This window comes from Myotis myotis, unplaced genomic scaffold, assembly GCF_014108235.1.
Source record: "Myotis myotis isolate mMyoMyo1 unplaced genomic scaffold, mMyoMyo1.p scaffold_m19_p_18, whole genome shotgun sequence".
NCBI classification, from domain to species: Eukaryota; Metazoa; Chordata; class Mammalia; order Chiroptera; family Vespertilionidae; genus Myotis; species Myotis myotis.
Window position 1 is genome coordinate 21,207,580 of NW_023416322.1, and position 26,363 is coordinate 21,233,942.

The 26,363-nt window shown below is 39.6% G+C and overlaps 1 protein-coding gene and 1 long non-coding RNA gene across 4 annotated transcripts in view; one reads left to right on the forward strand and one right to left on the reverse strand.

Moving 5' to 3' along the window:
• SOAT1 (sterol O-acyltransferase 1) overlaps positions 1-10,542 on the reverse strand; it is a 45,025-nt gene extending 34,483 nt beyond the window's left edge. Inside the window, exon 1 of one of the 2 annotated variants that reach the window (XM_036343583.1) lies at positions 10,342-10,542. The gene's annotated coding sequence lies outside the window, so the exon portion shown is untranslated. The remainder of the gene's footprint in view (positions 1-10,341) is intronic. The other variant, XM_036343584.1, reaches the window with a different exon arrangement.
• Positions 10,543-10,549: 7 nt separating this feature from the next.
• LOC118673108 lies at positions 10,550-25,828 on the forward strand. Of its 2 annotated transcripts, none has more exons than XR_004973308.1 (4): positions 10,550-10,769; positions 20,293-20,344; positions 24,301-24,558; positions 25,494-25,828. It is a non-coding gene; the product is annotated as an uncharacterized LOC118673108 (long non-coding RNA). The 2 variants fall into 2 exon arrangements; XR_004973307.1 differs by having other exon boundaries at positions 24,301-24,536.
• Positions 25,829-26,363: the final 535 nt, after the last annotated feature.

The window sequence follows — 26,363 nt, forward strand, 5'->3', positions numbered from 1 at the left end:
AAAAAGAAAATTAATGAAGTACTCACTACATTAGTTTTAAAGCTACATATTTTTAAATTCTAAGATTACCATCTTTCTAAACTTTTAGGTTAAAATGTTCTTTTCTGTATGAAATGTAGTACATGGGAGTTTGATTATTTTCTTAAATATCACTGCTTGCCAAAGTAAAGATCTGACAAATGTAGATCAGTCCCCTTCCAGTATTTTCTGAAACTGAACAAATGAAACCATTATGGAAAGGTAGGTGGATGTGTCACGTAGAAATTTTAGGAGGCCAATGAGATCTCATTGAGAGGAACCTAGGAAAGAGGTCGTCGGGGCAACTGACACATCTGAAAGTCATCTGTGTCACAGGGACAGAGGCAGCCTGAAGAGTTTCTAGTTCTCCAACAGAAAAGATCAGAGAAGTGAGAACAGACCACTAAACTCTGAAAGATGTCCGACACATCTTGAAGTAACACATCAAGTAGAAAAGAAATCAGGGAAGGAAACCATAGAGAGCGAGAAATGCAAAAAGAACCCAAATGTGTAAAAAAGGGATTACACAGAGGATAAAGTGGATTAAAAACAGATTCCACTTGTGAGTGCTTATGTGCTTTACTATTCATGTATGATGTATTTTCATTTCAATATAATCTTTAAAAGTAGTTACTATTACTTTATTCCTCAAATGTCTTTGGTCACCATGTCTTCTGTTACCCTCTTTCCTGTCTCTAGAAAGCCCATTTTCCTCTGCCTTTCTCTATCTAGCTAACCCTACACACCCTTAAAGGTAAGAGTCCCAGCCGCAGCAGCAGGAACAGCAGTAGTAACAACAACTGCAGCTTTGACTTAGTGAGCAGCTATAAGTACCTACCATGTGCTGCTGAGTCCTTTCCATTTTCTTATCAAATCTTTACAAAGTTAGAAAGTAGGTATTATCTTCATTTTACAGATGAGAAAAATATTGTTAAGGAAGTGATTTAATTTGCCCTTAATCATATGATTCTCTGACAGCAGAACTGGGATTCAAAACCAGAACTACCGGATTCCACAGCCTATCCTGTAATCGCCAGACCTGTGTCCTCTGCTAAGGTTCCTTTGACCACCACCAGTCATCTCACTGTGACTAAGACCTTACTACTATACTCAGAGAGCAATGCTGTCTCCCTCTTACACTAGCATAAGCTCTTCAAAGACAGGGATTACATGGTATTTACTCTTTGAACCCCCCAAATCTAGTGGGGAGTCCCTGGAGCATGGCAGGCATGCATTATAAAAGTGGATGCATCAGTTATACCACAACCCGTTATCCTAAGTAAAAGGATACAATGCTCTAAGAGAATCAAGAGGAAAATATATGCTAGGAGGAAGCCAGTAAGCATCATCTTTACTGTTAACACCTTTACACATCCTACTCCAAAATAAGATCTCCAACTGCTCTTAATTGGGGGGTGGAGGGCCCCTGGGACTCTTAAAGGTATGCAAAAACTACTTCAAATATTTCAATAATGAAAAAAAATTATACATTTGTCACATAAACAATACAGGCTAACAAAAACAATGTCACTTTGCTTTTAGCTGACACTATCAACTCAGTGAGAAATCAGTTCTCATGTTGATTAAAAGCACTTATTAAGAAGTGAAAGAAATACTTAATAAACCAAGTTTGACAAATAAATGATGTCTAATAGACCAAAAAAAAAGTTAAGCCTGGTTACCCTGTAGAAAAAGACCGTTGTCGTGAAATTAGGAACCATCAGCCTCATCCAAAGAACAAAGTCTTACATCAAAAGCTAAAACACCATCACTCTGCCATAATTTCATCTACTTATTTTAGAAGTGAGTCAAAGAAGAAAAATGCTAACTTCATAACAAAACCTTTTTATCAGTCTATACTAATGCCGTTGGCCTCAAATTCCTCTATTAGTAGGAAGTGAGAACTATAACAGTGGAAAAACACAGTATTTGGTATCAGAATACGGTAGTTTACGTCTTTGCTTCATCTTATCATTATGTACTTGGGTAAATCTTCCAACCTCTCTCAATCTGTTTCTTCATCTAGAAAATTAATATAAATGCTACTACAGTTTATCATCATAAAAAAGTATGATAATATGCACTAAAGTGCCAACATTTTATTAACAACCAAGTGAAAAGAATTAAGTAATCTGATATCTACACATGTACCTCCTGTATGCTAAATGACACAGTCAAACATTAAGCCATGTCATTCTCAAATTCTACTTGTTTGCTTTATGATGTACTAGATGAGGGTAAATAAAGTGCCATCATCACATACTTCCTCAAGTGCAGCTCAAAGATCATGTGGTTTTCAAGGTAATATTAACATTTTATTATTGTCATACATACAGATGTTAGGAAGGATAACTATTATTTAAAATGGCTAACCTCAATTCTGACCAAATCCTTCGATCACGTAGATGGTAAAAGTATGAGATGATGTCTAAATCGAGTTCCTCCTGCCATGCATGTCAGCTAACAGTATATAGCGTTACAGCAAAAAATGGAGGCAAATTATAATAATGCTCAGCTCAATTGTTCCTTCTCCAGACAGATGGATCATTTTGGCCTTTGTATGGAGAGCAGACCACAATGAGGTCAGGAGTGCAAGCAAAGGGCCAGTGAGCAGACACTGCATTCACCCAGGTGAGGGATGAGAGAACCACTCATCTAAAATAGAACTGAATGATCCCTTACCAATCTAGACAGTAGCTAGGCAAACAACTAGAGCTGTTGCAAAGTTAAAAATTCAAACTGTAGTTAATGCTACATGGTTTCTAAGTGCTAAAATGGACCACTGATCTTATGTGAGGTGTACCATAGTGTTTTCTTGCCCTCCCATTAACACAGCACCTGGAAGGGGAGTTATCCTCCTTGTGTCCTATCATCTCCAGGTCCCCTTTCTCCTCCCCAGGTCAACTAGATTATCACAACTGATACCTCTCCTGTTGCAAGCATGCGCTGTCTTCCTGATCACTTCCCTCATTCACTGAGGAGGTGAACACCTCACTCACTCCCCATCCTCTCACTAATTCTTCCACATTTCATCACCCATGTACACAGATCCTTCCAATACCCTGTCTTTCAATCTCAACTTCTTTTCTCCAACAAGCTGTTCCTATGTCCCAGTTACACCTTCCCCTAGAACAGGGGTGGGCAAACTTTTTGACTCGAGGGCCACAATGGGTTCTTGAACTGGACCAGAGGGCCAGAACAAAAGCATGGATGGAGTGTTTGTGTGAACTAATATAAATTCAAAGTAAACATCATTACATAAAAGGGTACGGTCTTTTTTTTTTTTTTTTTTTTTAGTTTTATTCATTTCAAACAAGCCGGATCCGGCCCACGGGCCGTAGTTTGCCCACGGCTGCCCTAGAACTTCCTGTCACCAATAACTGCTCCATGTCCATAATTCTGATTTCCAGCATCTAACCCTCTGAACACCACCAGTTCACTTAATCTGATACCTCCACACCAATTCTTTAATTCCTTTCTCCACATACCAGCCCACATTTCTCTGAGCTCCAGGCTCATATCCAAAGGCCTATTTCAAGTAGATGTCTCTCATAGGCATCGCATAACATGATCAAAACTGAATTACTGATATTCCCTCCAATTCCATTCTTCTTACTGCTTTCCCCATCTCAGTTAATGGGACTAACAGTGAATCTTTGCCCGGATTTAAAAAATAAAAACAACACTAGGAAGTGATCCTTGATTCTTTAATCTCCCTTATCCAATCCAACAGCAAGTCCAATTTACTCTGCCTTCAAAATATATACCCAATTCTAATCTTTCCTCACCATATCCACCACCTTCACCACAGTCTAAACCACTGTCACCTCTCACTATAGTAACCTCCTACTGGACTCTCTTCAATTTCTCCCCTCTGTACTATTTTTTAACATAACACCCGAGTAATCCTTTTTAAAGATGTCAGAGCAAGTCACTCCCCTGCTCCAAATCCTTCCAACATTGGATGTTGTTTTAAGTCCTCATCATTTTCTAGTAACTCCTCCGTGATCTGCCACTCACCACCTACCCTCTCCCTCCAGCGCCCTCAACCTCCTACTACAATTCTCTCACTTGCTCTACTCTAGTTACTTTGGCCTTTTGCTATTTCTTGAGCAAGCCAAGCTCATTCCCACAGCTGTCCTCGAGGCTTTCTCCTTCGCTTCATTCAAGTTCTCTGCTCAAAGGCCCCTCAACTAAAATAAACACTCTCACACCCTGTTACTCTTATTCATTACCTTGCTTTTTCTTCAAAGCACTTACTACCCAATACATTATAGCACTTATTATCTATCTACCCCACAAGGCTATAATTATAATCCCCATGAAAAGTAGAATTCTGTCTAGTTCACCATTTTACCCAAGTATCTAGAACTACACCTGGAATATACCTACTCATTTGTTGAGTGAATTAATAAATGGATACCAAGCATTTTCATATACATTAAGAAAATAAAACAATTGTGCTTCATATGTCCATGAAACAATCAGTAATAGGCTAGTATAACAGTTGGAATTGATGTTCACTTTTATTTCTAACTTTACCCATTAATATTAAATGGTAAATATAATGACGTTATATAACTAGGTCAATGAGGATATTTACCTAGTTTGGGATTTAAGTTGTAAGTATATACATAAAAACCATCTGTTCTAGAACTTAAGACTATTCATCAACATTTGCCATTCAGGACCCAATTCTAAGCTTAGGTTACCTAAGAGACTCTGAAAAACCATTTGCTGGCAAATGCCATACTCTTTACTCCATTGGAAACCACTCAAACTTGAGCGACTGTTCTCCTGAAACAATTCAAATTAGAATAAACATGATCAGAATTGTTAGTAAGTTCTCTTAATGGGTACTTACTATTTTCTTCACTCTTTGATGAGAACTTTGTGGCCCGAGTCGGTTTGGCTCAGCGGATAAAGCGTCAGCCTGCAGACTCAAGGGTCCCAGGTTCGATTCTGGTCAAGGGCATGTACCTTGGTTGCGGGCACATCCCCAGTAGGGGGCGTGCGAGAGGCAGCTGATCGATGTTTCTCTCTCATGGATGTTTCTGACTCTCTATCCCTCTCCCCTCCTCTCTAAAAAATCAATAAAATATATACTTAAAAAAAAAAAGAACTTTGTGTACATTATCTCCTTTACTGCTAACAATAACCATATGTTGGGGTAAATCCTGTCCCCATTTTCAAACAGAAAAATAGGTAGTGACTGCCAGAGCATAATTATAAATGACAGTAAAGGAAGAAAACTTTAAAAGTATGACTCAACATTAAAAAAAAGAGAACAAGTAGAAGTTTTATGTTTTGTTTTCAGTGTGATCAAAGGAGTTATGTTTCTTATGCATCCCCTCATACATCACTGTATCAAAGCAGACCTTAGCTGAAGTTCATGCTTCAGTAACCTTGGCACATCTTTAAAAGGCTATGTTTAAAAATAGAAGGCAAGGCAATTTAGACTAAAAATCTTTCTTAAGTTCTGACACTTTAAAGATATGTGCCAATCAATTATCTGAAAATAAAATTCATGTATATTCAGCACCTCTTTCTACAATGATGTTAGCAAACAAGTCCTCATAGAGGAAGTAGCATTCATTCGAACCAGAGTTCAAAAGAAGAACTAGAAGTTTGCTAGGCATTAAACAGGATGGGAAGAGAGCACACTATGAAAAACATGAGCAAGTTCAGACCTTGTTCATGTTTTTAATGACCTTGACATTCTTTAAAAGGCTGTGATAGTTTAAACATAGAAGGCAAGGCAATTTGCTTAAAAATGTTTTTCAAACATTATTTCAAACATTTTATTGAGGTGTGTGCCGAGCCCTAGGATACTCAGATTACCACGAAAGTCTGTACCAGTGGTCGGCAAACTCATTAGTCAACAGAGCCAAATATCAACAGTACAACAACTGAAATTTCTTGAGAGCCAAATTTTTTAAACTTAAACTATATAGGTAGGTACATTGTTATTAACTTAATTAGGGTACTCCTAAGGCGTAGGAAGAGCCACACTCAAGGGGCCAAAGAGCCACATGTGGCTCACGAGCCGCAGTTTGCCGACCACAGGTCTGTACCCTCCAGAAGTGAAAATCCAGCGGGCAAAAGTCATTAAAATGTAATCACAACACCTTACGGTGTTACAGAACAGTAGTTGAGATATCATATAGTATGAAGGGAGTTCAGCCTGGTGGCCAACTGATCTTCGGGGCAATTAGAAAAGGTTTCCTGAAGAAAGTAAAATTTTGTTTAAATCTTAAAGGAAGAGAAGGAATAAAGTTGAGCACAGAGCAAGTAGAAGGGCAAAAGTAAAAGTCAAAGGCCTTTACGAGGCCATTCCAAGGAGTCTGGAACTTAGAGCACAAGCAAGGAGCTGATAGTTTTTTAAATAACAGGGTGACTTGACATTTGTCTTTTAGTAAGATAACTCGTGTGACAATATGACAGATGTACTATGAAAGAGGATTATTGACAGGGAGAACAGAGCTCACACAAAAAATGATAAAGGTCTGAAGTAAGGATCAAATGACATGAGTTTACGAAGTGAACAAACGAAGAAAGAAGAGATAAGGGAGATAAATTTACAAACATTAATCTGAGGCATCTATGGGATATTCAGATGGCTATATCCAGAAGGCAGTTGTAAACCTAGATCCCAAGTGAGTTTTCTAACGCAGCAACTTTAGAAGAGAAAGGAGTAGACAAGTTTAATATGATGTGAGTGTGGGTCAGCCAAATGCTGATGACCAACAGGTAGACGAACACACAAGTTCAGACTGAAGATGGAAATCTGGGATTCATCAGTATGCACAGGCAGCAGCTAAGGCCAAGACACATGAAGGAGATTGCCCAGGGAGACCATAAGTCTAGAGGTTACCTAGGAAATAATAAAGCTAATATTAACTTTACACTATGATTCATTTCTATGCAGGTAGGCAGGTACTAATATCCCATTTTACAGGTGGTTAAGTCATTTCCCTAATATCAAAAGGGAATTAAGGAACGCTAAAAAAGCAAGACTAGGAGAAATTAGAGGAGAACCAGGAGCAAGTAATGTTCAAAATCAAGTCAGACGATTCAAGAGGTAATCTATGGCCAATATCAAGGAGAATTTAAGTAGAACCAAAAAATGGAGGCCTCAACCAGGTAACTCAGTTGGTTACAGTATCATCCCAATACTCTCAGGTTGCAGGTTCAATCTCTGGTCAGAGCACATACAAGAAGCAACCAATAAATACATAAATAAATGGAACAACAAATCAAAGTTTCTCTCTCTCCCTCCCTCCCTCCTTTCCTTCTTTCCTCTCTCTAAAATCAATAAATATTTTAAATGGAGAAAAAAAAGGATAGTGATATTTCACAATTTGGGGACATTAATAGCTATGCTTTACTTCTAGTTAGTTTCAGGAAGGACAAAGAAATGTATTGGACTGGGTTGCAAAATGAGCTGAGGAAGTGAAAACAATGATCATAAGACTAGTCTTGCAAGAGGTCCAGCACTGAAGACACCAGGCATTAATTTTTACTAAGTCAGTAACACTTACTGTGCTTGATGCCAGGTTAAGTGCATCACATATCTCATTTCACATTTCCATTTTAAAAGACACAAAAGATTTGGAAATGCTATTAAACTTGTTCAAAGTCACATAGCCAGTAAGTAGCAGTGGAAACATTTATAACCAAGATGACATAAAGCTGACTAGATAACTATTTTAAAATACAACACACTGATTAAACAATTATTTCTTAAGAATCTAATCTATGCGTTGGTTTTGTAATATTCAGTTTGATAGCATCTAATTTGGCCTAATAAAGTGTTAATAATCTGCTGTTGATTCCACTTAATGTATTTTTCATTTCAGTTATTGTATTCATTTCTGATTGTCTTTTTAAAAAAAAAAATTTTTTTTATGTATTAAAATTCAGCTGAGTAAATCTGAAGATCTAATTGTTTTTATTAAGCGGTTCAATTGGACAGCATCCCATTAGCAACTAGAAGGGTGCTCTGATAAGTTGTACAAAATGAAAGGTTTTTATAGGCAGGAAGAGGGTAGTACTAAGAAGTTAAGGGTGGACTATTTCAGGCAAGGACACCTTCCCGTAGGGAAAGGCAGGGGTCTTATCAGGTAGATTATGTTTCTGGGAGAGATCAAAACTGCAATCAGACCAGGTATTAAATCTAGATTTGGGAGCATGAGCTTTCAGCAAAAACGATGCTCTATTGGGCCCATGGTTTCCTTTTTAACAAAAGCAAAACAAAAAGAACTGATTTGAGAAACAAATGAACCCGGTTAAAAGCAGTATCAACTTTAACCTGCCTAGAGTGTTCCTATTAATAAAGCTTGCAAAAGAACCCATAAATCTATAAAACAAATAAATATTGAGCACCTACTCTCAGTGAAGAACTTTGCTGTAGCACACCTAGGTTCAGTGGGGGATGGGAGGTGGGGTGGAGAGGAGAAACAACTGCAGATAAATTTACAATCCAAAACATGAAATTTCTTCCTCTTCCTTCTAAACACAATCCCACAATAGTTACATATCAAAGAATTAGGTCATTAAGTCAATTAGCAAAACTAAAGAACACAGACAGGTTTTCGAACATCTGTATGGTCACCATATTTACTAATCTTACCTGATAAATTCCAAAATTAATGTATTAAAAGCATTTCCCACTTCCTTCCCAAAGGAAACAGGCACTCTTCCCCTATTTCCTATTCAAAAGTTCATTCCCCTGTCTTCCAACTCATTGACCCTTTCTTTGTGCCAGGTCAGACCAGAGGTTCTCAACCTGTGGGTCGCGACCCCTTTGGGGGTCGAACGATCCTTTCACAGGGGTCGCCTAAGACCATTGGAAAACACATATATAATTCCATATTGTTTTTGTGATTAATCACTATGCTTTAATTATGTTCAATTTGTAACAATGAAAATACATCCTGCATATCAGATATTTACATGACGATTCATAACAGTAGCAAAATTACAGTTATGAAGTAGCAACGAAAATCATTTTATGGTTGGGGGTCACCACAACATGAGGAACTGTATTAAAGGGTCGAGGCATTAGGAAGGTGGAGAACCACTGATCTAAGTCACTAATGCAGCTTGCTACAATGATTAACTGCAGCTAAGGAAAACAGAATGCTGGGAGAACTTCACCAGGACAGGACGGGTTCCCTGTAGTGATATTTGGGCTGATAATGAAGGATACACAGGAGTTGGAGGAAGGGAGAGAACAGTGCCTAAGAGTGGAGATCTTCACGAGAAAGAGGCTTTCTTAGAACAAAAATAAAACCCGTGTGGCTGGGGACCAGAGATCCAAAAGAAAAGTGGGCCCAAATCAACTGGAGACAGGAAGAGTGGCGGCAGTAATTTGGTCTTTATGCTGATGAGAAGTAGGAAGTCTTTGAGAGTTCTACGTGTGTGATGCACTGAGACACATGTATTTTTAAAGATTACTTTCTTTATTAGGTGATTACTCTTGAATGTCTCAAAGCTCCTTCCAAAATCCATCCTCATGTCTAAACAACACACAAATTTCCCTAATAAGTCATTCATCCATCTGTCTAAATTATAGCAAGGGGGGAGTGGGGGGGAGAAGTTGAAGTTTACTTCTATGTCAAGAGAAAGGCTAGTATTCTGAAAAATAAAAAAGTAGTTTAAACAGATGGCAGCCCCTTAATTATTAAGAAGTGGCCAATCAGCTTAATCTACACAAACACAGAGACTATAGAGTTTATAGTTGTTTCTTCCTTACAAATAACTTCTAAATATACATGTCACCTAAGCTGCGTGGCTATTAGCATTTAAGAGAGCCACGGAAACTTAATTACATCATAATATTTAAGACTAAATTACGAGCTTAATTAAAGGCGTTGGTGCCAAGGCAAGCAAATTTAGATGTACTGAAGTGTCAATCATCCCTTCGCACATGTTTTTTGTTTTGGGCTCCCCCCCCCCCTTCCCGCCCTTTAATCAATTAGAAGCCGACTTCCTGAGTGCATTTTTGGTTTAAGGAATAAAATGTCTTCTAAGTCATAACTTTCTTCACTACCGACTTGCGAGATGCCACAGCATGTGTGGGACACCAAAGCCATCTCCAACGCTGCCAGCCAGCGGGGGTCCGCTGGTAACTTTCCCGCCCTCTCCATCACCCCAACTCCCCAGGACCCGCGGAGCCGCCGCCTCCTCCGCCCCCCATCCCAGGACCAGGCCCGGCCCGCGGGGCCGGAGTTGCAGCCGCCGCCTCTATCCCCTTCCTCTCGGCCCGGGTGGGTGGACCCGGGCGGGTAGTGAGGATCCGATCGGGAGCAAGGGCATTACCTGGGGCCGAAGCCCGGCAGCGGGGACCTCGGCAAGGAAGGCAGAACCGGGGGCCGTCAGAGCGCGGCCGGCAGAGAGGTCAGCTCCGGGCAGCTCTCCGGGTGTCCAAGGCCAGCAACGCCGCCAGCCCGGCCGCAGACGAAGATAAAGCGCCGGACTCCCGGCCCCTCCGCCCCCAGCCTCGCGGCCCGCTACGCAGCGTCACGCGCACAGTCCGCGCCGGCTCAGGATTTCATTGGTGGCCCGGCAGCCACCAGGCTCCGCCCACCGCTCCCGGCAGCCCCGCCCCTTTCCGCGCGCGTGTCTCCGGTGCGAGAGCCCCCAGCTGGCCCTACCGCGGGGCGCGGCGAGTTGGGCTCCGGCAGGTGGTGACGCCGGCGGCGGCAGCTGGCTTTTCGTTTCTGCCCTGGAGATCCCATGGGCGGCAGGTATGGGACCGAGACAACGTCCTGCGAGTGCGAAGAGGCACCCCGCCCGGTAGCACGGGACTGGCGAGACCGGTGCCTCTTCTGGAGACTCGCGGAAGCCGCCTCTAAAACTGAGGATCGGTGCAGTTCGTCCTGACCCTCTAGGAACAACACAGAAACGCTAGTCAGAAGCGTTTGTCATAGGACCCTTCCTTGTCAACTATACGGGACTGTGGGTGTCCTTCAGCACGTGCGCACTAGATGAGACAGTGAGATACGTGAAATGATGGGCAATTATGTAATTAAAAGGGGGACTTTCATAACCAAAGAAAAAACGGTGCAGAGAGAGGTGTAGGACATAGATTAGCTAGGACAGTTCATTGCTTAGGTTTTACGAAAGTAAGGGTGTTAGGCGAATTTAGAGTAAAGTAGGTGAAAAGGGAATGATGAGCCCTGACCGGTTTGGCTCAGTGGATGGAGCGTCGGCCTGCGGACAGAAGGGTCCCAGGTTCGAATCCGGTCAAGGGCATGTACCTTGGTTGTGGGCATGTCCCCGGTTGGGGGTCTGCAGGAGGCGGCTGGTCGATGTTTCTCTCTCATCGATATTTCTGACTCTCTGTCCCTCTCTCTTCCTCTCTGTAAAAAATCAATAAAGTATTAAAAAAAAAGGGGGGGGGGATTATTAGAGCAGCAGGGACTGAAGAGCCACAGTCCCAGCCTGCAAACCAGCACAAGCTAGCCTAGCCTAACCTCCCTAAATCACCTGGACACGATTCCAAACAGATAGGGCCAGGCTGCCCTGAACAGATAGATGGGTTAGGTTTATCTGAACGGACTACCCTCTGTGGCCCTTTTATAAGCAGGCAGCACTTCACCCCAAGACAGAAGCTGCATCAGCATCCAGTCCAATTCAGTACTGGCAGTCACTGGGAACCTACCCAGTTTGCCTCTTGTACAACTGTGATTGCTGCTTCTGCCAACAGGATGACGATAGATCCCAATGGTTTGTGTACTTTACCTCTCCCCTCCCATTAGCTAAAGAGCAGTAGGAGCACAGGGACTCATTCCTGTCAACACCAAGAAGACTTGTGTGTTCCTCTCATTTACTCATTCAAAAAGTACTGTTTTGTTATTGGTGCTAGGGGCACAGCAGTGAATAAAACAGAAGCTCTGGCACTTAAAAGCTTATGTTTCTAGTGCAGAAAGCATTGAAACAAGTAAATGAGATGATTGCAGGTGGTAATAAGTATTGGGAAGAAAGCAAAACAGTATGGTCATGGAAGGACTTTTTGAGGAGGTGATCGGAGCTAAGACTTAAATGAGGAGAAGGCGCCAACTATGCCAACTATGGGAAGACGAACATTCGGGACAGAGGACAATGGATGTGAATTTAAGGTGCTGATGCTAAACAAGTTTGGCTTGTTTGAGGAACAGAAGGCCAAGAGGCTTGAAGCACCATGTGGAGGGTAGGAGTTTAAGGTTAAGCAAGAGCTTAATCGTTTTGGATTTTTTATTTCAGTTAAGTTTTGTCTTGTTTTGTTTTTTTTAATCAACTTATTTTGTAGAGAATGACTTGGAGGAGAACAGAAATGGAACAGGGAGAAGCCAGAGAATGATAGGATGCTATTGGACAAGTTATGAGATAGATGATGGTGACCTGGATTAGTGTAATTGCTATGGAAATGGAAGTAGAAGAATTTCAGGATATTTCTTGAGGTGCAGGTGTGAAGAATGGTAGTAAACAAGGTAACTCCCAGGGTAATAAGTGAATGGGAGAATGGCAATGCCATTTACTTCAAGGAGAAAGACCACTTAATATGATTGGAGGGACCTTGAAAGCCTCTGCCCTTACTAAGCCTCTCCTGCCACTGGCCTGAAAATCCTTGGGATCAAGGCTAGATTAAATTTGAATGTTGCTTCATCATATTCCAAAAAAACAAAACAAAACACATGTAGCCCTAGCCAGTTTGGCTCAGTGGATAGAAGGGCCTGTGGACTGAAAGGTCTCGTGCCTGATTCTGGTCGAGGGCACATGCCTAGGTTGCAGGCTTGATCCCCAGTAGGGAGCGGGGAGGAGACAGCCGATCAATGATTCTCTCTCAACATTGTTTCTATCTCTCCCTCTCCCTCTCCCTTCCTCTCTGAAATCAATAAAAAATATATTTTAAAAAAAACCAAAAACACATGTAATAGTTGCTAGGGATATAAACATGAATAAGAACAACTGTCTATTGGGGAGATAGGTAATAACTAAACCATTTCAAGACAATAAGATGTGTTATGATAAAAAGAGGTAGGTTGTGCACCAAAGGGTCCCTGGTTCAATTCCTGGTAAGGGCACATACCCAGATTGCAGCTGGGTACCTAGTAGGAAATGTGCAGGAGGCAGTTGATTGATGTTTCTCATATTGATGTTTCTTTGTCTCTCTCCCTCTTCCTTCCTCTCTTTCTAAAACCAATTGAAAAGGAAAGGGAAGGGAAGGAAGGGAAAGGGATGATAAAATTGCCTAACAGGGTCATTGTAAGGATTAAATGAGTTAATGCCTACAAAGCTCCAAGTACAGGCACTGGCATATAAAAGTGCTGCATAAATACATTGAAGTTCATCATTGTTGTTGATGTTATTATCTTCTGGATACAGTGGAAGCAGAAGGAATGACTATCACTCTATGAGAGGAAATGTTGAAATGGAGGAAGGCAGTATTATTCATAATAGTCAAGAAGTGGAAACAACCTAAATGACCATCAACTAATGAATGGATAAAGAAAGTGAATATCCATATAATGGAATATTATTCAGCCATAAAAAGAAATGAAGCAGTGATATATGCTACAACATCGATAAAACTTGAAAACGTTCTGCTAAAGTGTAAAATTGTTGTCACAAAAGACCACATATTATGTAATTCCATTCATGCGACATGTCCAGAATAGGTAAATCCATAAACAGAGAATGGATTGGTGGTTGCCTAGAACTGGCATAGTTGGAGGGAAATTGGGAGTGACTGCTAATAGATACAGAGTTTTCTTTTTGGGGGTGGTAAAAGTATCCTAAAACTAATTATGGTGATGGCTGCATGCACAACTCAGTGAATATACTAAAAACCATTAAACTGTGCACTTAAAAGGGTGAATTGTATGGTATGTTAACTGCATCCCAGTAAAGTTACTTTATTTTTAAAAAAATATATATTTTATTGATTTTTTTACAGAGAGGAAGGGAGAGGGATAGAGAGTTAGAAACATCGGTGAGAGAAAAACATTGATCAGCTGCCTCCTGCACACTCCCTATTGGGTATGTGCCTGCAACCAAGGTACATGCCCTTGACCGGAATCGAAACCTGGGACCCTTGAGTCTGCAGGCCGACGCTCTATCCACTGAGCCAAATCGGTTAGGGCCCAGTAAAGTTACTTTAAATGGGCAAAACTAATATAGAGGTCTGAATGGTGGTTACCTTTTGCCAAGTTATCAATTGAGAGAAGGTATGAGGGATCCCGCTGGTGTATTAGAGATGTCCAGTGCCTTAATCTGATTACACAGGTGTGCACAAATGTAAAAGTTCTTCAAACTACATATTTAAGATTTGTGTACTTTACTATATGCAATATCTCAGACAAAAAAACTTTATATGTTAGCTCTATTGAAATAATTTTGATATTCATTAAAATATTGATATTCATTAATTATATTTTAATTTTTTACTTAATTTTAATATATAAGGGTATTTTAGACCCTGACTGGGTAGCTCAGTTGGTAGAGCATAGTCCCAATATGCCAAGGATGCACAGGGCACATACAAGAATCAACCAAAACGCCGAAACCGGTTTGGCTCAGTGGATAGAGCGTCGGCCTGCGGACTGAAAGGTCCCAGGTTCGATTCCGGTCAGGGGCATGTACCTGGGTTGCGGGCACATCCCCAGTAGGAGATGTGCAGGAGGCAGCTGATCGATGTTTCTCTCTCATCGATGTTTCTAACTCTCTATCTCTCTCCCTTCCTCTCTGTAAAAAATCAATAAAATATATTAAAAAAAAAAAAGAATCAACCAATGAATGCATAAATAAGTGTAACAACAAATCAATGTGTCTCTCTTTCTTTCCCTTCCTGTCTCTCTAAAATAAGTTAAAAATAGTATTTTATAAGTAAAATAAAGCACATATTTAAATAATTTTTAGTTTTTACATTTAATTTTTAATATAATATATTCAGTGTAACAAATATATTCAACACACTCAATTTTCATGTACTTTATTATTTTTTAAAGATATTTTTATTAATTTTAGAGAGGAAGGGAGAGAGAGAGAAACATCAATGATGAGAGACAATCATTGATTGGCTGCCTCCTGCATGCCTACCCTCAGGGATCTAGCCAGCAACCCCAGCATGTGCCCTGACCGGGAATCGAACCATGACCTCCTGGTTCATAGATCGACGCTCAATCACCAAGCCACATTGACCGGGCATTTATTTATTTACTTATAAAGAATAGTTTATTGATATTTTGAGAGAAAGAGGAGACAAACATCGATATGACAGCCCAACATTGATTGGCTGTCTCCTGTATGCCCTCCACTGAGGATCAAACCTCCAACCAGGGCATGTGCCCTTGATCAGGAATGAACCAGCAACCTCTTGGTGCCTGGGACAATGCCCAGCCAACTGAGCCACACCAGCCAGTGCAATTTTCATGCACTTTAAATTCTACTACATTTTGTGTACTGATACTTTAGATCATTACTATAAATAGAACACAAATAAATGAAACTATTAATGATAGCATAATTAATGATTTTGTTGAAATGTTAGCAAGATAAAGTTATGGCATAAATATAGGATGATATATGAATTACATGTGTTTTAATTTCATTCCTCATCCAATACATCATCAGCCAAAAATTTAGACGTATGCAATAATATTTAAATTGTAATTTTTTGACATTTCACTTTTCTTTAAGTCATATAAAAAGTATAGCTTTCCATATATTTTCCCATTTGGTTGTTATAAATGTTTACTTATACTCTATTTGTTGAGGTAGGAGGGTATACTATATTTAATAGCCTGTTAACTTGATTTATAACTTTTAAAGACTTAAAGATAAGGCATGTGGACCTCAATCTGTTTTTTGTCCTCAGACACATAAATGTTATTGGTGGGCCTACATACAGCATGTGTGTGCTGTCTTGTTTGCAGTTAATCTATATACTTCTTAACCGACTACTTCAACCTCCTACACACACACACACACACACACACACACACACACGCACACACACAATTTTGTATTGCTTCAGTAGAAAAGAGATAGTTTTACCCACTCTTGATTCCCCTGTAGTGCCTATCACAGTGAGTGTAGGCACCTATAAATAGGTTTTGACTTTAACTGAATTACATATATAGGAAATTGTAGGGATACTTGAAGAGATTTCTCTTGGATATGGTAGATTGAAGAAATCCAAAAAGAGGCAGCAATGATAGGTATGGAGAGTCAAGTAATTTGCCCTGGGGACATATAAAGCATAAGCAATAGGGAACAAGCTTACCCAACTTGCTTCACTAATGTGCATCCTTTGGCACAATGAACAACTCACCTAGGTAGGTGAGAGGTTCCCTGACTCGGAGTAGGGCTGGCCAATGCATGGTAATGAGACATCTTTTCTTGGTATATTGTTTTAGAAGGAGAAGTAGCAAGACATTGTACTTCATACTCGGGGATAAAAAGCCACTCTCTAGAATTATATAAGATCCTCTACTCAATATTCTAACAGTCCACTTTTTAAAAAAATTTCAACTGGACTCTAACTCTCTAGAAATGAACAGTTAAAAATTCAAGTAATAATTGTGGCAGACTTGGAAATATAATGAATAGCCATTCATTAGGAATTTGACTAAGACTCCCTAATAGGTTGTTGGCGCTGAATACATTTTAAATAGCAAAAATAATATTGAGCAACAATTAATTTTACCGAACAGCTACCAACTAGAAGCAATCACCTTCACTGGCCGAGTTCATGCTGTTGCAGCGTCGGTATGAAACAATGGACCCAGGACTTCACATTTCAGGTCAGAAGGCAGACTTGCACAAACGTTAGAGGATTGTCTCCCATCTGTGGGAACACAGAATGTAGGTCAAAATGTGCTGCTTCTGGGCAAGAACAAGTTGTCTTGTCACAGTGGTTCTGGGCAAGAACAAGTTAGTTTGTCACCTCCTCCATATTCAGAGTAAATTTTGTGACTTGAAAGGTTAGTATTGGAGATAATGACAGGAGCAAAAAACATAGAAGTCAGGAGACACAGGTTGTATTCAGGAAATAATGAGTAATCAAGTTGGCCAGGAGACCTAATGCTTTTCAAACTTTTCTGCCAAGGTATTTCCTCACAGAGAAAGAATAAACTTGAATGCCCCACTTGCCAAGAAATTTAGGCATTTGTCCCGTATCCACTCCCAATGTCTTTGAAGCCTCTTGTTTTATCTTTAAAATGAATGCAAATTTTGCGTATGAATCTATCATATGAAGGGTATCATATAAAAATAATGTTTTATCCCTGGCCAGTGTGGCTTAGTTGGTTGGAGTATCTTCCTTTACTCCAAAAGGTGGCGGGTTCAATTCCCTGGTGGGGCATGTATGGGAGGCAACCCATCAATGTTTCTCTCTCACATCGATATTTCTCTCTCTCTCTCTTCCTCTCTCTCCCTTCTTCTCTCTAGAATAAATTTTTAAAAAATAAGGTTTTAAAGATCTATTGCCAAAGGAGGAAACAAGTTTGCTATACTATCCTTGGCTAATAGACTTTCTTGTAAAAATAGGTTCCTACTGCTACTGGTTTTACTCTATCATACATCTGACAAAACAGTTTAGATAAATGCATATTTTTCAAATTTTGTGAGAATTATCATAAATATGAGTATTTTCAAAATATGCATATGTTTTAAAGATTAATAATAAACTGAACGATAAATAACTACCATTCAACTTAAGAAACAGAACATTCCAGAACCTTAAAGCTCCCAGTGTGTCTGCCCCTCCCAGATTTTTCTTCTGCTATTCTCCCTTCCTGAAATCACTATCTTAAACTTTAGATTATCATTCTTTTGTTTTTCTCTGTAATTTACTAATTTACCACAAATGTAGACTTTTCTAAAAAATATAACAGAAAGTAGCATAGAAAACTTGGTTTGTGACCTTGATATAAACAACATATGTATAGTGTACACTTTGCTTTTTTAGTTCCACATTGTTTTTGTGATTCATCCATGTCCATGTGTGTGTGACTAAAGGTCATTCATTGTGGCTTACACAGCATATCTTTTTATATTCATTCCCGTGTTGCTGGACATTTTGGTTGTTTTCAGTTTTTGTAATCACAAAGTTTTGTGTCTCCAGATGCACACGGGAAAGAATTTCCCCTAGGGTGAATATCAGGGAGTGAAATTGCAGGTCATAAGGTATATATATATATATATATATATATATATATATATATATATATATCTTCAGTGTTAGTAAATTTTCTAAGGATGCCTACAAAAATATCTTCCATCCACATGCTTTTCTTATAATGGGGGTTTGACACACCTCCCTCTGAAGGTGGGGGTCTGTGTCCCCATCCTTGGTTAGCAGGTGGGCTTTTTGTAACTGTTTAGCTTCCTTTTGGGTTTTTTTGTTTGTTTTGTTTTATTTATTTATTTATTTTAGTTTTATTGCTTAAAGTATTACAAAGGGTATTACATATATCTCCTTTTTTCCCCCACCCTTGACAATCCCCTGGCCTCCCCGATCCCCCCTAATCAACCAATAAAGAAGTATGTGACTTTCAAAGCTAACTCATAAAGAGCCATGCATCTACTCTTTTGTTAACTTAAATTCTTGCTCTTAAAATATTTAAGCTTCCATATAAGTCCTCTGCAGCGCTTGTTGTTTGTTGATTTGTTGATGATAGTCATTCTGACAGGTGTGAGATGGTACCTCATTGTTGTTTTGATTTGCATCTCTTGGATGGTTAGTGACTTTGAGCACGTTTTCATTTATCTCTAGGCTTTCTGTATGTTCTCTTTCGAAAAGTGTCTATTTAGGTCCTTTGTCCATTTTTTGATTGGATTGTTTAGCTTCCTTTTGTTAAGTTGTATGAGTTCTCTGTAAATTTTGGAGATTAAACCCTTATCTGAAATAGCATTGGCAAATACATTCTCCCATGCAATGGGCTTTCTTGTTTTGTTGATGGTTTCTTTTGTTATGCAGAAGCTTTTTATTTTGATATAGTCCCATTTGTTTATTTTCTCCTTAATCTCTATTGCCCTAGGAGCTGTATCGGTCTTTACGGGTCTTATGTGTTGCTGGTATACTCTTATATCCAGGTATTGCTATGACATATGTTGATATTTTGCAGCCCTTTTCATTATTTTTTTTTAAATATTTTTTATTGATTTTTTACAGAGAGGAAGGGAGAGAGATAGTTAGAAACATCGATGAGAGAGAAACATCCATCAGCCGCCTCCTGCACACCCCCCACTGGGGATGTGCCCGCAACCCAGGTACATGCCCTTGACCGGAATCGAACCTGGGACCTTTCAGTCTGCAGGCCGACGCTCTATCCACTGAGCCAAACCGGTTTCGGCCCTTTTTATTATTTTATTGTGTATTTTGATGAATAGAAGTTAGTAATATTTTCCTTTATGGTTTGAGCTTTTTCTGCCTTAAATTCTTACATCATGAGATCACAGAGGAGAAGTTCTTCTATAATTTATTTGAGGAGTTCTACAAGCTTTGTTTTTCCACATTTAAATCTTTAATCATCCATTTGGAATTTATTTGATAAAGAAATGTTTTTACCAGGTCTAAATGAGCATCTTTTCTCAACTGAAAACTCTGTTGCATATTGAGTACCAACAGCAGTGTCTGTTTCTATGCTTTATTGCCAGTTGCGTTGGTTTACTTGCCAATCCTTTTGTCAATACCACATTGATTCAATTATTATAATTAAATAAGATTTTTTATCTAGTAGGGCATGACTCTCTTGCCTGATTTTTCTTATTCACAATTTATTTAGTATTTATATGTTATTTATTTATTTATTATTTAGTTTTCAATAAAGTTTTATAAATTTCTCCACCAAGATCTTACACATTTTTGCCTGATTTATTCCAAATAACTTATACTTTTTGTTGCTACAGTAAGGCTATCATTATTATTTTTTAAATGTTTTTATTGATTTTAGAGAGAGTAAAAGGGAGATAGATAGAAACATTGATGAGAGAGAAACATCCATCGGCTGCCTCCTGCACACCCCCTACTGGGCACAACCCGATATGTGCCCTACTGGGAATGGAATCATGATCTCCTTGTTCACGGGTTGACGCTCAGCCACTGAGCCACACCTGCTGGGCAAGGCTATCATTTTAAAATAAATTTTTCTTATGGTATACTCTTATATCCAGAAATCTTACTAATTGCTCTTATTAGTTCATAGATTCTTTTTCACTTTTAATGTAGAAAATCATATTATCTCCAAAGAGTAACCGTCATATTTTTCTTCCAAATTCTTACAGATTTTATTCTTTGTCTTGCCTTATTACACTGGCTGAAGTCTTTAACACAATGGTGAGTAAAACCGGGGAAAGTGGGCATTTCTGTCTTGTATCCTTTGTGTGTGTGTGTATGTGTGCATGTATGTGTGTGTATGTGCATGTGTGCATGTGTGCGTGTGTGTGTGTGTGTGTGTGTTGTTAATCCTCACCCAAGGATATTTTTCCCATTGATTTTTTTTTAGAGTGGAAGGGTGAAGAGGAGGAGGAGGGAGGGAGAGAAAAAAATAGATGTGAGAGAGACATTGACTGGTTGCCTCCTGCCTGCACCCTGACCCGGGCCACCAGGGATTGAACCGGCAACCCAGGTAGATGCCTTTGACCAGGAGTGAACCTCGACCCTTCAGTGCTTGAGCCGACTCTCTAACCACTTACCAATACTGTCCAGGGCTTGTATCTGGTTTTAAAGAAAATACTTTAAATGTCTCACCTCTAAACACAATGTTTAGAGTAAATATTTTGAAACTAGTTTTTATCAAATTTAGAAGTCCTCTTGTATTACTAAATCACTAAGGGCATATTTTTTTCTGTATACCTGGGTAATTACATGGTAAGTGTTATGTGATCCCTAGCTTCCCAGATGGCCCCAAATGACTCTCATCTCCTGGTATAGTCATACCCTTATATAGTTCCTCCCACATTATACCAGAGATGATCTGTGTAATCAATAGAACATGGCAGAAGTGATGATATGTCATTTGTTAGGTCATAAAAGATATTATGACGTAAGTTTAGACATATAGATCAATGGAATAGAATTGAGAGTCCAGAAATAAACGCTACATTATGGTCAATTGGTTTTGAGAAGTGTGCCAAGTCACTTAAATGAGGACAGAATAGTCTTTTTCAACAAATGATGCTGAGACTTGCAAAAGAATGAAGTTGAACCTTCCACCATTACAAAAACCAACACAAAAAATAAATCAAAACCAAAATGTAAAGCCAAAACTATATAAAACTCAGAAGACAACATAGGCCTAAATCTTTGTGACCTTATATTAGCAATGGTTTCTTAGATATGTCACCAAAAGCATGAGCAACAAGAGGAAAAAATAGATAAATTGTACTTTGGCGGAAACTCAAAAAGTTAAACCTAGACTTTCCATAGGGATGCTCACATTCTTGAAAGTCTCTGAGGCCCAGAGGCAGTGCTTTCTTCCAGAGAGTATTTGTTCTGCCAGGTGGAGCAGTACCAATCCAAGATCACTTTAAGGTATATTTTTAGCTAGAGTTTTTGTTTTTGCATAGTTTGGAAATTTCAAGAGTCATATTTTCCCTCCAATAAAGTTTAGATTGAGACAGACAAGAGTCACTGACTTCTTTGTGGTATTTTTCTTTTCCTGGTTTATATGCTGAAATCAAATATCTTTTGGGAGGGGGGTGGGTTCCCAGATCCATATAGTAGTTTCTATTCAATCTTCCAAAGTAAGTCTTGGTTTTCTCCCCTGCTTACTGAGCCCATTAAAATTCAAGCTTTAGACCACCCATGTAGGTAGATATCCCCAGAACAAAACCCAACATCAAACTGCATTGCTGATTTCTAGTTTTCCTACCAGTGTGTGTGTGTGTGTGTGTGTGTGTGTGTGTGTGTGTGTGTGTGTGTGTTAGAGCATTTTTAGGTGTCCTATACCAGGAGGATTTCTGTAAACATCTAATCTGCCATAATGCCTGAAATGAAAAATCTGACAAAGCATATTTGTACAGTTCACACTCCGAATCCTTTTCAAAAAATAAATCTTGCCCTAGCCGGTTTGGCTCAGTGAATAGAGCAGGGGTCCTCAAACTTTTTAAACAGGGGGCCAGTTCACTGTCCCTCAGACCGTTGGAGGGCCGGACTATAGTTTAAAAAAAAACTATGAACAAATTCCTATACACACTGTACGTATCTTATTTTGAAGTAAAAAAACAAAACGGGAACAAATACAATATTTCTATTTGCATGTGGCCCGCGGGCCGTAGTTTGAGGACCCTGGAATAGAGCGTCAGCCTACGGACTGAAGGATCCCGGGTTTGATTCCGGTCAAGGGCACATGCCCAGGTTGTGGGTTCAATCCCCAGTAGGGGGCATGAAGGAGGGCAGCCGATCAATGATTCTCTATCATCATTGATGTTTCTATCTCTCTCTCCCTCTCCCTTCCTCTCTGAAATCAATTTTTAAAAAATCTTTAAGTAAACACTAGTCTCTGGGAAAATGCACTATGTTCATTCTGTGGCTTCTTTTACCCTTGGACAATGTTGCGTGAATCATAGTTTAAGAAACACAGTGGAAGAAGAAAGGTTAGATAGAAAAGTTAGAAAGAACAGTCTTAAGTGATTCCGTTCTTGTGCGGATACTTCCCTGCAGTGCTGTGTTAAATGAAGGTCTTCTGCAAAGCCTCCTCCTCTCAAAATGTATTAAGTTATAGAGTCTTTCTTTGTGACCATGATGTCTTTGGGTCAACTACTAGAAGGAAGTCTGCTTAGAAATCTAAAATGGGTCTTCATTTGAATTCAGTCTCATAAGGAATAAGTGGCCATAAGGAAGAGAGAGGGGAGAAGGTGTTCATCTATGGGGAACACAGTGCTTCTCAAACTTTGATGTGCCTACAAGCTACCACCACCTCTCCTGTCTTGTTGAAAATGCAGAGTCTGCCTAGAAGGGCTAGGAAGGCCTGAGCTTCTGCAAGTCTTACAAGCTCCCAGATGATTCTACTGCCGGTGGTCCTAGGACCCAACTTTGAGTTGAAGGGTGGAGAACAGAAAGACGCTTTCTTTCTGCCACTTGCACTGTCCCAGGTTTCCCTCTACTCCCTAAAATTCTTCGACTCTGCTGCTGAATCTAAAATTCCACCAGCTATACTTTTCTGGGAAGAGTTGCAGATTGAGTCACAACTTAATAATAATGTTCAGTCAGAAAGTTAACCTCATCATACCTGCTGGATTAGGAACTTTAGGAAAGGACACAGGTTTTTGTGGGTAAGAAGGGATTTTAATAGTGAGACACTGTATTAAAGGGTGAGCATAAAGGTGGAGCAGGAGGAGGTTAGGAAGAGAAGTGGGCGTCGCGCAGCTGCATGGTATTAGGAAAGCAGGGACACCTGGGGTTCAGCCAACAGCAATTTAGGAAGTAGGAGGAGATGAAGAAAGAGGAGTCAGAGGACCCTATAACAAACTTCATCCTTTTAAAAGTCTTGCCTTGGGCCAGTCTGAGGAAACCTGATCCTCATGAAATCCATGTCTATTCCTTACTTCTTACAGAAAGATAATATGACACCTGACCTGGACATGTCAGTAAAGAGTCACTGTTTTTTCTTTATTTGCATAGGCAGTTGTGAAATTCAAGAAGTCACTCTGCTAAATATACATGATAGTTGAAGCTGTAGGAGAGGTCGTTTAATAAATATTAAAAGCTCCAAGATAGGATTTAGAGCTAAAGGTATGACAGGTGACTGACAGCACAGAATGACAGCACTGAAATGAGTCAGATATCACCCAACCTTTTTATTCTGTGGATGAAGAAATTAAAAACAAGCAGGTTCAATTGGATTGCTCAAGTTTATACAGGTAATTAATGAAATAGCCTGGACTTGAATACCAAGACTCTTGACTCTTAAGTGCTTTCTATAATAAGATATTCTAGTTTGAAAAACCCAGGTTAAAAGGGTCTGACAGGCTTCATGTTTTAATTGTATTAAGCATTTTTGTGCTTCATAATCTTGTACTTAATTGGTCAACTCATTTTGGCTAATTTCCATATATTTGTTTGTTTTTACTTTTTATTTGTCCTTTATTTTCTTTCTGTCTTCCTCCCTCACGTCCTCCCTCCCTCTCTCCCTTCTTTTATTTCTTCCTTTCTTGTTTACAAATCCTTGTATCAAGGGCTCCATTTTTTTTTATAATGGGGTCCATTTTCATTTCAAGGAGACCCATGCAATTTATTATCTATAAGGCCCAACCTTATATAAATCCATTTATTTTCTGAACATATTCCAGGTATCACCAAGAGCCCTCCTTCTGATAAAACGATACAACTTACTCTCCAAGCCTGAAAGTTAGTTGGGTTTTCTTCTGAAATTCCTCCACTACTGTACACATACTTCATGTCTGGATTTGGATAGCCAGAGGCAGATGTGAAAAAAAGTTACAGCCAAATGAGATAAACCTGACCGACTTTACTCCACCTACCAGCCTCGCCTACTTGGCCTGACACACCTTCCAGCGTCTGGAAGGTAAATATTGAACAAATGAAAGGTAATACTCTTTTACCATACAGGCTGTAAAGCAGTAACATCTATCATATCACCAGAAGTGGCACAGACTATTTGTTACCTTCCTAGGCTCCATCTTCCCACTTATTAAAGAAAGCATTATGATAACAGACTCCAAGGCAAATGTTCACTCAACTCATTGCCATTTTCTAAAACACTTTGAATCTTATGCCTCCCTCAGTGCTACACTAAGTAGGGGTGCCAAAAGGTCAAGGTCTTCAGTCGTTAGTCTTCCCCATTGCTGGCGATGGGAGAGAGCAAGAGAGCATTGTTTTAGAAGACAAGCTTTGTGGAACCCCAGAGATCACACTGGGTAGAGAACAGATTATTCTGACATTACAATTATAGTGTCATAGAAATCTTAAAAAGACTTGTCACTTCATGGAAGATTTGTCACTTCGTGTCTCTTACGAAGATTCATCACTTCTTGTCTCTCTTTGATTAGCTTCCCCCCTTTAATTAGCTTTTGGAGCGAGTTTATGGTTCTGAGGGCGCAATCCCCAGGAATCCCATGCTTCAGACACAGAACTCAAAACGAAAAAGTAAATTGCAGTGTTCTTGCCCATTTCTCGGTAAACTTCCAGTTTTGCTTTCCAGGTACAATGCTTAGGGGTATAGTTTACGCTGATTAAAGCAGTTAGATTTATAATAAAGCTTTTCTGGAATAATTTATGAGGAAAAAAACAGAGATGCTAATCTCTAGAGATTATTTTCTCTTTCGTTGATCAAATCCAAATGTAGCAAACTAATTTGCACTCCCCAACTGCAGTAGATTGTTATAATAATAGCTCCCAACATACCACGAGTCCCCGGTTTCATGGTTCTGTGTGAGATGTTGTTGCCTCTTCTTAAAAGGTGGAGTCTATTATTCTATCCCCTAGAATCTGGATGGGCCTTATGACTTGCTTTGATCGACAGAGTATGGTGGAAGTGATATAATGTGAGTTCTGGATCCGGTGCCTTAAGATGCTCGAAGCTTCTACCCTGACTCTTTTGGAGCAAAGCTGCCAAGTAAAGAAGCTTAAGCTGGTTACCAAATGATGAGAAACTACTGGGAGAGGAAGGTCCCAGCCTCCAGCTACTCCCACCAAGGTCAAGGGACAAATCTTATGAGCCATGATGATGATCTTTACATTTCATGCTTTATGTGGAATAAACATATTGTAGAATACAGTAGTCCCTCCTTATCCACAGTTTCGCTTTTCGTGGTTTTAGTGACTGCAAACCGAGGCCCGAAAATATTGCATGAAAAATCCCAGAAATAAACAATTGATACATTTTAAATTGCACACTGTTCTGAGTGGTGTGATTTACTCCTCCCTGCCCCGGGTATGAGTGATCCTTTCATCCAGCATCTCTATGCTGTAATCTCCTCTCCTGTTAGTCATTTAGTAGCCTTCTGGGTTATTAGCTTGACTGTGGTGGTATCACAGTGCTTGTGTTCAGGTAAACCTTATTTTACGTAATAATGGCCCCAGTTGCAGGAGTGGTGATGCTGGCCATGTGGATATACCAAAGAGAAGCCGTGAAGGTGAAAAGGTGAAAATTATCGACTTTAATAAGGAAAGAAAAGCCAGGCCTCCTACACTTCAGACACAGAACTCAAAGGAAACATCTACAGTAAAGAATGAATCTTCTAGCCATGAAACTGTGAAGAAGGAAACAGTTTTGCTGTCCCACCTCAAACAGCCACAGTGCATGATAAATGCTTACTTAACACGGAAAAGGCTTTCAATTTGTGGGCGGAAGACATGAACTGAAAATGACAGCAGTGTGTTGCACCAGAAA